Raw genomic sequence first — 14,091 nt, 5'->3', positions numbered from 1 at the left:
TGCCCTCACTCCCCGCTGCCTGAGAACCTCCTCCCCACATGTCTACTCGGCTGGCTCCTTCGCCTCCAGCAGGTCTCAGCTTCTGTGTTACTGAGAACTGCAGGCTGCCCTCTTCCCCTACCCCAGCATGTCCTATTCTCCTTTCGTGCTTTATCTCTCTCCTCCAAAGTTAACTCCCTGATATTTACTGCCCATTTTTCTTATGTTCTACCTCCTGCCCCCACAATTAGAATACAGCACCCCAAGAGGATGGAGAAGGGCAATGGCACCCCACTCCAGTACTCTTGCCTGGAAAATCCTCCATGGATGGAGGAGCCTAGTAGGCTGCAGTCCAGGGGGTCGCAAAGAGTCGGACACGACTGAGCGACTTCACTTTCACTTTTCACTTTCATGCATTGGAGAAGGAAATGGCAACCCACTCCAGTGTTCTTGCCTGGAGAATCCCAGGGACGGGGGAGCCTGGTGGGCTGCCGTCTATGGGGTCGCACAGAGTCGGACACGACTGAAGTGACTTAGCAGCAACCCCAAGAGGATAGAGATTTTGTTTGTTTGTTTGTTTAATACTATTTGCTGTGTTCTAGGGTCTAGAATGGGCTTCTCCAGTGGCTCAATGGTAAAAAATCCACCTCCAATGTAGGTGCCACAGGAGATGTGGGTTCAATCCCTGGGTTAGGAAGATCCCCTGGAGGAGCGCATGGAAACCCACTCCAGTCTTCTTGCCTGGAGAATCCCATGGACAGAGGAGCCTGACAGGCTACAGTCCATAGGGTTGCAGAGTCAGACATGACTGAAGTGACTTAGCTCAGTGTCTAGAACAGTGTCTGACACACAGCATATGCTTAGTAAATATGATAGGACAAGATGCTCTCCATTCTAGGGAAGAGCTCCTCCATTCCAGGCAAGTAAAAGTCGCTCAGTCGTGTCTGACTCTTTGTGACCTCATGGACTATACTGTCCATGGAATTCTGTAGGTCAGAATACTGGAGTGGGTAGCCTTTGCCTTCTCCAGGGGATCTTCCCAATTCAGGGATTGAAACCAGGTCTCCCGCATTGTGGGCAGATTCTTTACCAACTGAGCCACAAGGGAAGTCCATTCCAGGCAAGGCCATGCTAAAACACTGTAGCAGAAACCCCCTGCATCAGTAAGCCTGACTGTCCCCCAGTCTTCTTGCTGGGAACACTTCCATCTCTAGTCCTTCTGAAATGCAGCCCACTGACCACATAGCCCTGTGGCTTTGGTGCCTTTGGGCTACATTCCTGCTGTATCCAGGAGAAAGCATCCTGCTCCCAGCTACAACTCATGACCTCTCTGAGCTCCCTGGCCCTACTCCTTGAGTTACCTGCACCCAAGGATACAGTCACATCTTGGGGGTCCAAGGAGATTTAGGTAGAATGTGTTGGGGTGACCCAGGCATGAGCAGCAACGTGCCTGCCCCTGTGCTTCCTCCTAGGTCTGGAAGTAGAATCAACGCCTTGCAGAAACACATCCACATTTCCCTGGTGGCTGCCCAGGTCCAATCCCCAGGTCTCAGAACGTCCTTTCATTGCCTTCCACAAAGGGTAGATATGCAAACAAGACCCCTGAAGGTCAATTACAAGAGAACCCAGGCTCATTCTGGCTCAGCAGAACAAGAAGGTTGCCCAGATGTCTGCACTTGGTGCACATTTCCTGGGTTTTAGCTCAACTGGAAATGTCCACTGTAGCTTATTGATCTTAGGCAAGCTATTTTACCTCTCTGGAAACTTTGCTGTTTAGAAGAAAAATTCCGTGTTTCTGGGGTCATTTGAAAATTAATGGAGATAAAGTGAGCTTTAGGAGCCATCCAGTGATAGGACTAGCAATAAACACTCGCTGTCTCCCCTGTCCTGAGCTCCCTTGTTCTCAGTTGAAGGTCACTGGGAGAAGGAACCACACCTGCCATGCTTTGGACCCTTTTATCCTTTGTACCCTTCCTATCCTCATAGTCCACAGAATAGTGCTTTGCTTGTAACATCTAATAAATGTGTATTTATTACACTCCCATTGTTCTACCCTGAATTGAACTAGAGAATAGAAAGATTTCCAAAGCAAAAATATTTAAAAGACTCTTAGTTGAAGGCCTCTTGGTGTAGGGCTCTTTTATTTTTAAATTGCATTAATTATAATTGTGCTAAGGAGAGAGATTCGTGCCCAGACTTGAATTATTTTGTAGTGCTGTTTTTCTAAGTAATACATATAATATATAAAATATTTTTGCATTCCTTTCACTTTCTTCATGTCTTACTTGATTTACCATATAATGCCTGGAAGTGAAAATTCAAGCATTAGGAAACATTTTATAGCCTCAGAGAAGTGAGTAATCATATTTATTAAAAGAGAGTTCATATTTATGAAGAGCTCATATTTATTAAATGATCAACTAAAGTGATTTAAAACATTACTAGTATTACAAGTTGATACCAAATTTGAATCTTTTGATTAAAAGGAAATATATTTGCTCCTAAAAAGAGGATTGAAAAATAACAAATCGTGATCTTTTTTTCATAGTGTATGTTTTCCAAAAAGTTCTCATGTTTGTTTGTTTGTTTGTTTTATGAGTCAACCATTCTGTGACTGCTCATTTCTGCTGAATTTTTAACCCTTCCCCTTCAGGTAGTGATCTTCTCTTTACTTGGCATTCTGTTCAGTTTCATCTCTTTCCCCACCTCCTCATGCCCCCTCCTCTCTCTCTCTCTTTTCCTTCCTTCTTCCCATCCAGACATGTTCCTCTCACATCTGGACCTCTGCACACCTGCTTCCCTTTGCTGTCTTGACTCTTTGTCTGGTTAACTTCTGATGGTACCATCTTGGCTACAGTTGCTTCTTCTTCTGGGAAGCCTACCCTGACCAAACCCAACAAACTGCCTCCTAACAGAATAAAGGATCTTGTAGGGCAAGGACTGTGCCCTGTTCCTTTTCTTCCCAGCACAGTGCACAATCCTTAATACAGGGGAGATTCTCCAGGAACACACAGCTCTGTTGAATGAAAGGAAAACTTGGCTTCTTGGCATCTCCAAACAGAAGTCACAAAATGTCATTTGAGAGATAATTGTTTCATTAGTTCAATGAAATACTTTATATATTGGCAGCCAACTCCAAAAGCAGCAAGGCTGTATGTTTGCCAAGCTTTCAATATCCATGAATGATTCTTTATAAAAAGCCTGGCAGAATCTTGTAGACTGATGGACAGCATATTTAGAGCTCATCAGAAAGGGAGAGGAAATTTGAGAATAAAGTTAGGATCTATGCAGTAGTATAAAAAATCGTATAAGAATGCTCAAAGCAGCATTATTCATGAAAGCTCAAATGCAGAAACAATTCAAATGCTCATCAATGGGTGAATGAATAAACAAGTGTGGCATATGCATACAATGGACTATCATCTGGCCGTGAAAAGGAATGAAGTTCTGAGACATGCTACCACATGCATGGACTTTGAAAACATTGTACTAAGTGAAAGAAGCCAGTCCGTTTACATGAGACAACCATAATAGGCAAATCTACAAAAGCAAAAAACTAGATTAGTGGTTGGCTAGGGCTGGGGCAAGGCGAAGAGAAAGGGAAGTGAATGCAATGGTATGAGGTTTATTTTGGGGGTGACAAAATGTTCTGTTGTGATGATCACTGCATGGTTCTGTGAACATACTAAAAACCATTGAACTGTATAGTTTAAATGGGCAAGTTGCATAGTATGTGAATTATGTCTCCAAAAAAAGCTGTTTCTGAAAAGAAGTAGAGAACATTCATTGCAAAATCATATCTCAGTAGGCTGTGAAAAAAATAATTTTTTAAAGGTAATCCTTACTTGTAAGAGTTCTACTTGGTGGTTCTTGATAAGTGAAAAACCAAATCTCTAAAATCTGGGCCTCAGGGCTTCCCTGGTGGTCCAGTGGGTAGGAATCAGCCTGCCAGTGCAGGGGACACGGGTTCGATTCCTGGTCCAGGAAGATCTCACATGCCATGGGGCAATTAAGCCTGTGTGCCACGACTTCAGAGCCTGTCCTCTAGAGCCTGTGCTCCACATCGAGAGAAGCCACCACAGTGAGAAGCCTGTGCGCTGCACCTTGAGAAAGCTCACAGGCAGCAACGAAGACCCACTGCAGCCAAAAATAAATAATAATAATTAAAAAACCAAAATCTGGGCTTCTGAACTCCTGCGTGCATAGTCCAGGGAGCCCCAGTCACAGCTGAGTGTTCAGGATTACACGATGTTAAAGATGCCAGCCAAGCTGCTATAGTGTGATGAACTCTAGGGAGAAAGCTGTGAATGAGGTGAGTAGAAAGATTATTCAAAGGACATGCGGAACGAGGGAGGAAACAGCACAATTACGCTTACAGCGTAAAATGTAAACATGTACCTGAGACTGACGCCTGTAAAAGCACTTTTGCTTCTGTGTAGACTCTCCCGGCTAGCTGTCCAATCTGGGGATGCTTCATGTCAGACACCGCTGTGACTGGAAGGAGTGCTGACCTGGGACTCAGGACACCCACCTCCTAATCCTGGCTCTGTCGTTTATTCTCCAGTGAACAGACAATTATTATAAGCCTACTACCTGCCAGGCACTGCGCCTACTTCTGTTGACTCATAGTTCAAAGGCACACACCCTATCTCAAGGATCTTATTTTTCAGAGAAAGATGATTTTAAAAAGTATAATAAGTGTTGTGAAGGGGAGGGGGCGGGATCTATTCCCTTTAGAGGAATCAAGAAAGAAGACGTAGGAACGAGGAAGAGGCTGACCATTTAGTTTAAGTTGTATGTTACCTGCTTGTTTGCTGTCCCACAAGCATGTCAGCTTCTTGAGGAGAGAGCTTTCTATCTCACTCATTAAAAAAAAAATAGCCACAGACCACACGTTCACCAACTTAAAGTATGCACGCATGCTAAGTCCTTTCAGTTGTGTTTGACTTTGCGACCCGATTTACTGTAGCCTGCCAGGCTCCTCTGCCCCTGGGGTTCTCCAGGCAACAATACTGGAGTGGGATGCCATGCCCTCCTGCAGGGGATCTTCCGACCCAGGGATCAAACCCACGGCTCTATATCTCCTGCATTGGCAGGTGAGTTCTTTACCACTAGTGCCACCTGGGAAGCCCAGTTAAGAGTATACAATTTCATAATTTTTAGTATATTCACAGATTTGTACAATCAACACCACAATCTATTTTAGAACATTTTTATCTCCAGCAAGAAACTCTTGCTGGAGATAAAAATGTAACTCTAGCAGTTACTCCCTATCTCATCCCTCTTTGCTCTCAGACCTCAGTTCAGTTCAGTCGCTCAGTCGTGTCCGACTCTTTGCGACCCTGTGAATCGCAGCACGCCAGGCCTCCCTGTCCATCACCAACTCCCGGAGTTCACTCAGACTCACGTCCATCGAGTCAGTGACACCATCCAGCCATCTCATCCTCTGTCGTCCCCTTCTCCTCCTGCCCCCAATCCCTCCCAGCATCAGTCTTTTCCAATGAGTCAACTCTTCGCATGAGGTGGCCAAAGTACTGGAGTTTCAGCTTTAGCATCATTCCTTCCAAAGAAATCCCAGGGCTGATCTCCTTCAGAATGGACTGGTTGGATCTCCTTGCAGGCCAAGGGACTCTCAAGAGTCTTCTCCAACACCACAATTCAAAAGCATCAATTCTTCGGCACTCAGCCGTCTTCACAGTCCAACTCTCACATCCATACATGACCACAGGAAAAACCATAGCCTTGACTAGACGGACCTTTGTTGGCAAAGTAATGTCTCTGCTTTTCAATATGCTATCTAGGTTGGTCATAACTTTCCTTCCAAGGAGTAAGCATCTTTTAATTTCATGGCTGCAGTCACCATCTGCAGTGATTTTGGAGCCCCAAAAAATAAAGTGTGACACTGTTTCCATTGTTTCTCCATCTATTTCCCATGAAGTGGTGGGACCGGATGCCATGATCTTCGTTTTCTGAATGTTGAGCTTTAAGCCAACTTTTTCACTCTCCTCTTTCACTTTCATCAAGAGGCTTTTGAGTTCCTCTTCACTTTCTGCCATAAGGGTGGTGTCATCTGCATATCTGAGGTTATTGATATTTCTCCCGGCAATCTCGATTCCAGCTTGTGCTTCTTCCAGCCCAGCATTTCTCATGATGTACTCTGCATAGAAGTTAAATAAGCAGGGTGACAATATACAGCCTTGACGTACTCCTTTTCCTATTTGGAACCAGTCTGTTATTCCATGTCCAGTTCTAACTGTTGCTTCCTGACCTGCATATAGATTTCTCAAGAGGCAGGTCAGGTGGTCTGGTATTCCCATCTCTTGAAGAATTGTCCACAGTTTATTGTGATCCACACAGTCAAAGGCTCTGGCATAGTCAATAAAGCAGAAATAGATGTTTTTCTAGAACTCTCTTGCTTTTTCCATGATCCAGAGGATGTTGGCAATTTGATCTCTGGTTCCTCTGCCTTTTCCAAAACCAGCTTGAACATCAGGAAGTTCACGGTTCACGTATTGCTGAAGCCTGGCTTGGAGAATTTTGAGCATTACTTTACTAGCATGTGAGATGAGTGCAATTGTGTGGTAGTTTGAGCATTCTTTGGCATTGCCTTTCTTTGGGATTGGAATGAAAACTGACCTTTTCCAGTCCTGTGGCCACTGCTGAGTTTTCCCAATTTGCTGGCATATTGAGTGCAGCACTTTCACAGCATCATCTTTCAGGATTTGGAATAGCTCCACTGGAATTCCATCACCTCCACTAGCTTTGTGCATAGTGATGCTTTCTAAGGCCCACTTGACTTCACATTCCAGGATGTCTGGCTCTCAGACCTAGCCAACCACAAATCTATTTTCTATCCTTATAGAATTGCCTATGCTGGATGTTTCATATAAGTGGAATCATACAGTATGTGGTCCTCTGTGAATAGCTTCTTTGTCTTAGCACAGTGTTTCCAAGGTTCATCCATGTGGTAGCATGCTTCAGACTTCATTCCTTTTCACTGCCAAATAATATTACATTGTATGGCTACTCCGCACTTTGTCCACTCATCAGTTGATGGGTGTTTGTTTCCACTTTTTGGCACTTATAAATATGCTGCTATGAACATGTGTGTGTGTGTTTAAGTGAGCATATGTTGCCATTTCTCTTGGATATATACCTAACAGTAGAGTTGTTGGGTGGCTCAGTTAGTAAAGAGTCCACCTGCAATGCAGGAGACCTGGGTCCAGTCCCTGGGATGGGAAGATTCTTGGAGGAGGGCACGGCAAACCACTAAAGTGTTCTTCCCTGGAGAATCCCCATGGACAGAGGAGCCTGGTGGGCTACAGTCCATGGGGTCTCAAAGAGTTGGACATGACTGAGACTAAGCACATGGTTACTCTATATGATCTTTTGAGGAATTGCCAGTTTTCCAAAGTCCACCATTTTACATTCCTCCCATTGATTTCTCTACATCCTTGCTAACACTTGCTATTTTCTTTTTGACCAGTCCAGTGGGTGTAGTCACCTCAGTCAATTTTGTACCCTTAGTGCCTGCAAGAGAACCTAATACAGGCAGATGTCAATTTATATGTTGACAGAACTTGAGCACATTTGTCATTTGGGGTTTCCCAAAATCTGATCCCCTTTCCTTTTTGGGGGGGTAATCTAAAGATTACTGGAAAGAAGCAGATCCCATTTACAACACAGATGTCCAAAAATGTCACCTCTTTACATTCCCAAGCTGCCTGAAATTAGAGCAAGGAATATGTGTTAAGCTTAGTAAGCCTAATGGGTCTGCCACAGACTTCAAAGAGAGAGCCTGAGTAATACAAAGTAGGTTTGGTGGAGAATCCATTCTGGCGGCAATAACAGGCACTGCAGTGACATCTGCCTTCCAGGACCGAGAGTGCTGGCAGTGCCAGTAATGGACGGTACCTGTGTCCAGTGCTGCTGGACTGCAAGTGTTAGCTGTGGTATCCTGTTTTGAATGGTGGTAGTCACCTCCTTTGAAGCATTGTACCACGATACTGGTTGTGATCCTGGCTGCTGCCCAGACTTCCTTGTTCTTGCTTACTGTCTGAGACTGTTTCTGCAGACTTCCCAGCAATTGTCAGTCACCCAGTATCCTTTCATGAACTGCCTTTCTCTTAATTCAGCAAATATCAGCTTCTGCTGCTGCTTGCAACTAAGAAACCTGTTTAGAGTGAACCCTGGATGGATGAGTGGGTGGGTGGATGGATCCTCAATGGATGAACTGGGGTTACATGGAAACAGTGTTTTGAAGTACGAGTAGAGGTTCATCAGGGCTCTCAGGTGACTCAGTGGTCAAGAATCCACCTGCCAGTGCAGGAGACGTGGGTTTGATCCCTGGGTCAGGTGGACACCCTGTAGAAGGAAATAACCCACTCCAGTACTCTTGCCTGGGAAATCCCATGGAGAAAGGAGCCTGGCGGGCTACAGTCCATGGGGTTGCAAAGAGTCAGACACAACTTAGTGACTAGCGACTAAATAACAACAACAAGAGGTTCATCAAGCACAAATGTGTTGCAGACAGAACAAAGAGCACAACGTAGGCACCGAGGCATGGAAGAGTATGGTGTGTGGGGAAACACACCAGGCATTCCGCCTGGCTGGGGTACAAGGGCAGGGCGGGAGGGGTGAGGTGTAAAGCTAAAGAGAGTAGCCTAGGACGGATCATGAAGGATCTTTTGGGTTATGCTAAAGAGACTTGATTTTATCTTAAAAAAAAAAAAACTATCAATTTAATCAGGATAGTAACATTATCAGATTTGCATTCAGAAAATACACTATAAAAAAAATTTCTGGCAGCAGGAAGGAGACTGAATTGGAGAGGAAGACTAAAGATGTGAAGACCGGTTAAGGAGCTATAGCAAGAATTCCAATGAAAGATGCTGAAGGTCTGAATCAAGTCAGTGACCTTGGACAAGAGGTATTGGATCGGAGATGTATTAAGGAGATAGAGGGATTTGTGTCAATTAGATATATAGGCAAGAAGGAAGTTCAGACAATTCCAAGGTTCTGGCTTACATTAGTCAGAGATGGTGATGCCATTTACACACACATTCCTTCAACAAATATTTATCACTTATTGTGGGTGGCCACTGCTATAACGCAGTGAAGGGAGCTGACGTGCTCTTATGCTTGTTGTGGTAACAACTGCTCTACAGCAGGCCCCATTCATGTGTCTTCTCAGATTCTCTGGGCCTCTTGCTCTCTTAGCCGCTACCATGAGTGACTTAGTGAAGTCCCTCGCGATTTGACAGCCTAAGGCCGACCAGCCACATACCAAGTTTTTTCCTACCACTTCTGGCCTCCAGGGCAGGACCTGCTTTCTGAGTGGCTGTCAAAGGATACAGATCACACACCTGGGAAGTATGGGAAAGTTAGCCCCCTGTGGGGCAAGCTGTGGCCAGTGGGCAACTAGAGACATAAGATAAAATTCCTTCCTTCCTCAGATGTTCCAAGGCATGAGTGCTCCATGTTGTCTGTCTGGCCAAGCAGTTGCGCTTGTCAAGGCTTGCTATGAAGCAGTGTTCAGCACAGTCATGCATCGCTATACGTTGCTCTCCGTTCTTTCTTGCCTTTTCCCTGTCCCTGACCTGGGATAATATCTCCTAAAGAAAGCGTCAGCATCCTTGATTCAGGCTCTGCTTTCTAGGGAACTGGGATAGAACACAACCAGAGAGTAAAACAAAAGATAATGAGTTCACTGTTCACATGCTTTGAGTGTGAGGGGAAATTATCCATCCATTCAAAAATATGCATTGAGTACCTCCAGGTATGCTTGAATTAGGGACAATACGGTGAACGAAGTAGGCATGCTTGAGTAGGGGATACTCTGGTGAATAAAGCAGACAAGTTTCCTGCTCTTACAGAGCTTACATTCAGCAGGGAGAAGTGACAAATGATAAATCAGTAAAGAAATAAATAGATATAATTCCAGATAATGATAAGAGTTCTGAAGAAAAAAGTTTAAAGGTGATATGAGAGTGTCACTGGTGTGTGTGTGTGTGTGTGTAGAACGGTTGATTCTCATCTAGAACAGAGAATAGCTAGAAGCTTTTTCCACGGGCAGAGGAGCAGGTTTTCCATAGGAAATGTCTGGAGAATAGATTTGGAGACAGACATATTTGTCTAGTGTTGAGGTTCAGGTGTGGAGGAGAAACCTGTCCCATATTCATTGTGAAGTTTGGTTAGGACATGTGCACAGAAGGTAAAAGGGAGACTGAAGAGGGTAGCAAAGGCATAGGGGAGGGCGTAGACCAGGGGCAGGTCAAAGTCGGCAGGCAGTACCAGAGCAGCAGAAGCAGTGTATGTAGAGCCCCTAAAGTGGTCACGGGACTTTGGAAAAGCCCGGGCTTCAGTTTCCTTAGCTGCAAATAAGAGCTTTGATCAGGTTCCATTATTGTATGAAGGCAAGGGGGAGCTGATAGGAAACTTCTCTGTAGCTATGTAATTCACCCCTTGAAATCCACCGTTGAAGTCTTTAGGACCAAATAGTAATCAGCTCTCTTCCATCATTAATTACATTCTGGCCGCTCATCAGCTAACACAATTGTCAGACTCTTTTAGCAAAATGTCTTTTTCATAGCCGAGGACTGCTTACAGTAAGGACAAACAATGGGGGCTCATTAATTCAATCATTAGGACACTGATTATGCGTCTATTGTCTACTCCAGTCAGTTATGTTAAGTAAGCTCTTCAGTCTTCATCAGAACAATTATGCTAATAAGCTTGAAATTTTCTAAGTGCATTATACCTTCATACACTTATCCTGCCTAGCAGCAGCCTGGCTCAGTCAATATTGTCACACACAGACAATTATAATCAAGGCATAAGGCCCTATTGTTGATAACTGACTACCAAATTATCCCTCTCACAATAGAACTTTAAATAATTTGTCCATTGTCCTTCTAGGATTTAGACAGTGGCCCCTGTTTAGTTTATTTCAAATACAGAGATCTCAGATAACATTTAAATGCCTTTATGGGAATGCTCACTTCACTGGAATTATAATTTTCCAAGCAATGTTTGAACAATCATTGGATTAGCTATCTCACCATAAATTATCCAGTGATTCTTTATGCTTTCAAATGTACAGATAGAAATATTAATTATCAGATGCCTGGATAATGATGATAAATATAACTTTTCTCCAAATGTATTTTTCAACCACAGCCATTTCTCTTCCAATCTCATTTTCTTTAAATCAAAAAACCACTTGCATGTTTTATTTTCTTGAGGGATTTTTGCCATGGAATGAGAATTCTCTACCATGAAGAACCGATGCTTTTATGATAGGCATATAAGAGATATCTGATAAATACTTGCTGAAATTCTTTTTTCTTGTATATGCTTTATTCCCCAGCATTTCCTATCAGATATTACATATTTTTTATTTTTAGTAAAAATTAGCATGTGAATGTGTGTTTGTAGAGGCAGGTGTACACATCTTCAACATAACTTCATTTAAAACATGAAATTTCATTGTACTGAGATAAAAATGCAGTTGGTATCGGGTTTCTTCATTTACAACAAAAATAACCCCACACATTCGTTCTTTACAACTTTTACTCAGGTCATCTCATTAATCAGTATCCTTTTAGTTGCAAATAACTGAATCTTTGAGATGTAATACGGCAACTTCGTTCCATGAGGATGAACAAATATAGAGATTGGATGTTCACAAGATACTCAAACGTTTTATTGAGGGCAAATACAAACTGGAAGGGGCAAAGCTGTGTAGAATGCTTGCAGACCTCTGACACACATACAGCCTTTTTCTGCTATACAAATGCTGTATTTCATATTTCTCCAATTATGTGGTATTTTATCTCAGATTGTGGGGAAACAACTGAGAACAATATGCTTACTGTCCTTGTCCTTCAGGAATTTACAATCTAAATGGTGAGACAAAACACACACATGAGAAGTTAAAAAACTACTCAAGACTAAACTAATAGATCAAGACATTAATCAAAGCAAAGTCATGGTATGTAAATCTTTCTGACCATGAGAGAAAATTCATAGATGAGTGGTATCTTTTGGGCTGGAGTAACAAGGAAGAACTTAACAGATTTAGCAGAAAGGAGAAGGAACGTGAGTTCTAGTCTATGAAAAATCAATACATGGAGATTATACACACACACACACACACACACACACACATATATTCTTTAAAACTCAAACTACAAAAGAACTGATAAAAGTTTTCCACTCATGACTTCAAGACTCTCCTTCTAGAAGCAAACACTGTTACCATTTTCCTTATGTGTCTTTCTGGAACATTTTACTACTTTTAAATAGATTTATTTTGATTTTTCAGTATCATGCAAAATAAAGTGTTAAACAAGGTGTCTATTCATATAAACATAAGATTTAAAATATAACTTATATAATTGGGGCCTACTGATAGATCTTGAGGTGCCCTAATGAATTTCTAAGTTGATTGCTGCCACGGCGATCCCTGCTCCATCTGCCTTCAGTTTCTATCTCGATCCACTTCTGCTCAGATGCATTTCTAGCTGAGTGGCAGAAGGCATGCTCCTTTCCTAAGCCTTTTGGGGACTGCATTGGTAGCCAGATTGCCCCTCCTCCCCTTTACTTGATCATACAAATCCTGGAAGGCTTCCTAAATGGAAGAGTTAGGGATTCAAAGTCTGACACTTTGGAGAGATGGTCTTAGACCTCAAGTATATTATCCATCGAATTAATGTGCCTCTCAAAGTACCTACGTCTTACACTGGGAGCAGATTCTTCTGGAATTCCAGTCAGATCTGGTTCTATTTGTCCTCACTCACAGGGACATCCAAGTGCATACCCTGGTCACATAGGAGAAAACACTTGTGTGACCCAGGTAGCTTTTTATGGACTATTTCATTTAAAAACTGGTGGTCTGTTAGTAGGAAGAAGGACCACAAAGCATAAACAGCCTTCCTACTTCTACGTCAAATAGCCTTTGCCCTAGAACATCCTCCTTGGTGGCTCTGGGAAGTGGAAAGGGAAGTCTTAAGAGGTGGAACAGCTCCACCAATTGGCTTCCTAGCTCTCCTTCACAAGCTGTTTTCAGAAAGAGATGAGTAGAACTGCCTCTAAATTTACAAGAGGAGAGGCCACCCTGGAGGTTAAACTTTTGAAGGTAAGATTTCTGTCGAGTGGGTTCATCTTGACCTATGTGCCTGCAGGGAACAGAAGGGAAAAAATGATAACGATTATTGGTTTTCTTCGAACTTCAAAACCATTTGCTATTTACTTTCATATTTACTACTTTCTTTAATCATCACACAACTATATTTATTTATTTAATTGGAGGCTAATTACTTTACAATATTGTAGTGGTTTGTGCCATACATTGACATGAATCAGCCATGGGTGTACATGTGTTCCCCATCCTGAACCCCCCTCCCACCTCCCTCACACAACTATAGTTAAGCAGCTATCATTGCAGGAGAATTTTACTTGCCAAAGGTCACAGATTTGAAGCACAGCTGCATTCAAAACTACAATTTGCCCAACTCCAGGGTTCATGCTCTTCATCACAAACTTTTGATGAGAAAAGTACTTCCATGTTCGAGGAGAGAGATAGTAGATATGGAGATTTTTTTTTTTAAAGGATATTTGGAAAATCTGTAACACTCAGAGGATGACCAAATATCTCTCCAGGTTCAACAGTAGGTATCCTCCTAAGAGAAGCCTTCATTTCTGAAAATAAAGAATGTATTTCAGAAAGCCTTTCTATTTGTAATGGTCATTTGGTACTTCCTGCTTGCTGATTTGTATTGCCAGTGCTGCTCTGCCTCGAGTCCTCTGTTAAATTCACGAAGCAGTGTACATGTGAGTGCCAGACAAGAACCAAGAAAACCGTGTTACAAGTCTAGTCTCTGCCACCAACGACCTATGTGAGACCCGAATTTCTTCTCAACTTGAAGTTCTATGGTGTTCTCTGCCTAACATCGTACATGCTTGATAATCGCTTGATGTGATTGGCTGGGTTCAAGATTTCAGACAGAGGCTCGGGGTCTGCAAGGAAAAGGCGACCAAAGTTTCTAGCAGCTTAGAGGCTTTGTAGTGCAGACGTGCGAGGATGGGGTCTAAGAACAGCGCCTGAGCAGT

Source organism: Bubalus kerabau, chromosome 21, assembly GCF_029407905.1.
Source record: "Bubalus kerabau isolate K-KA32 ecotype Philippines breed swamp buffalo chromosome 21, PCC_UOA_SB_1v2, whole genome shotgun sequence".
Classification (NCBI taxonomy): domain Eukaryota; kingdom Metazoa; phylum Chordata; class Mammalia; order Artiodactyla; family Bovidae; genus Bubalus; species Bubalus kerabau.
The sequence above is the reverse complement of the archived record's forward strand: the minus strand, read 5'-3'. Positions refer to the sequence as shown.